Raw genomic sequence first — 1876 nt, 5'->3', positions numbered from 1 at the left:
TTTCATGGACTTCCATCAGAAGATCCTCATCAGTTCTTATCTGAATTCTTGCAGATCTGTGATACTGTTAAGACCAATGGGGTTGATCCCAAGGTCTACAGACTTATGCTTTTTCCCGTTGCTGTAAGAGACAGAGCTAGGACATGGTTGGACTCACAACCTAGAGAAAGCCTGAACTCTTGGGACAAGCTGGTCAATGCTTTCTTGACTAAATTCTTTCCATCTCAAAAGATGAGTAAGCTCAGAGTGGACGTCCAAACCTTCAGACAGAAGGAAGGTGAATCCCTCTATGTAGCTTGGGAAAGATACAAGCAATTAACCAAAAGGTGTCCTTCTGACATGTTTCCAGAATGGAGCATCATATGTATATTCTATGACTGTCTGTCTGAAATGTCAAAGATGTCATTGGACCATTTTGCTGGTGGATCCCTTCATCTAAAAACACCTGTAGAAGCCCAGGAACTCATTGACATGGTTGTAAAGAACCAATTCATGTACACTTCTGAAAGAAACCCTGTGAATAATGGGATGACTCAGAAGAAAGGAGTTCTTGAGATTGATACTCTGAATGCCATATTGGCTCAGAACAAAATATTGACTCAGCAAGTCAATATGATTTCTCAGAATCTGACTGGATTGCAAGCTACATCCGGCAGTGCTAAAGACGCCTCCTCTGAAGGAGAAGCTTATGACCCTGAGAATCCTACAATGGAAGAGGTGAATTACATGGGAGAACCCTATGGAAACACCTATAATCTTTCATGGAGGAATCATCCAAATTTCTTATGGAAGGATCAACAGAAGCCTCAACAAGGCTTCAATAACAATAATGGTGGGAGAAAAAGGTTTTGCAATAGCAAACCTTTTCCATCATCTTCTCAGCAACAGACAGAGAATTCTGCAGCAGAGCCTCTCTGGCTTAGCAAACATAGTCTCTGATCTATCCAAGGCCACTCTCAGTTTCATGACTAAGGCACGGTCCTCCATCAGAAATTTGGGGGCATAAGTGGGTCAGCTGAGTAAAAGAGTTACTGAAACTCCTCCTAGTACTCTGATGAGCAGATAATTTATACGCTTTTTGGCATTGTTTTTAGGTATTTTTAGTCGGATCTAGCTACTTTTAGGGATGTTTTCATTAGTTTTTATGCTAAATTCACATTTTTGGACTTTACTATGAGTTTGTGTGTTTTTCTATGATTCCAGTATTTTATGGATGAAATTGAAGGACCTGAGCAAAAATTTGATAGGAGGCTGACAAAGGACTGCTGATGCTGCTGGATTCTGACCTCCCTAAACTCGAAATGGATTTTCTAGAGCTACAGAACTCCAAATGGCGCGCTCTCAACGGCATTGGAAAGTAGACATCCAGAGCTTTCCAGCAATATATAATAGTCCATACTTTATTCGATTTTAGATGATGCAAACTGGCGTTCAACGCCAGTCCCATGCTGCATTCTGGAGTAAAACGCCAGAAACACGTCACAAACCAGAGTTAAACGCCAAAAACACGTTACAACTTGGCGTTTAACTCCAAGAGAATCCTCTGCACGTGTAAAGCTCAAGCTCAGCCCAAGCACACACCAAAGTGGGCCCCAGAAGTGGATTTCTATATTTAGACTTATTTTTGTAAACCCTAGTAACTAGTCTAGTATAAATATGACATTTTACTATTGTATTAGACATCTTTGGTCTTAGTTTTAATCTATTGTTCATCTTAGGAGACTATTGATCACGTTTTGGAGGCTGGCCTTTCGGCCATGCCTGGACCACTATCACTTATGTATTTTCAACGGTGGAGTTTCTACACACCATAGATTAAGGATGTGAAGCTCTGCTGTACCTTGAGTGTTAATGCAATTACTATTGTTTTCTATTC

The 1876-nt window shown here is 40.6% G+C and overlaps 1 non-coding gene across 1 annotated transcript; it reads right to left on the bottom strand.

Moving 5' to 3' along the window:
- Positions 1-237: 237 nt before the first annotated feature.
- LOC130952687 (small nucleolar RNA R71) lies at positions 238-341 on the bottom strand. The gene has a single exon (XR_009074869.1). It is a non-coding gene; the product is annotated as a small nucleolar RNA R71 (small nucleolar RNA).
- Between the last annotated feature and the right edge of the window lie 1535 nt (positions 342-1876).

Source organism: Arachis stenosperma, chromosome 1 (assembly GCF_014773155.1).
Source record: "Arachis stenosperma cultivar V10309 chromosome 1, arast.V10309.gnm1.PFL2, whole genome shotgun sequence".
NCBI classification, from domain to species: Eukaryota; Viridiplantae; Streptophyta; class Magnoliopsida; order Fabales; family Fabaceae; genus Arachis; species Arachis stenosperma.
This window is presented reverse-complemented; position numbering and strand designations above follow the sequence as displayed.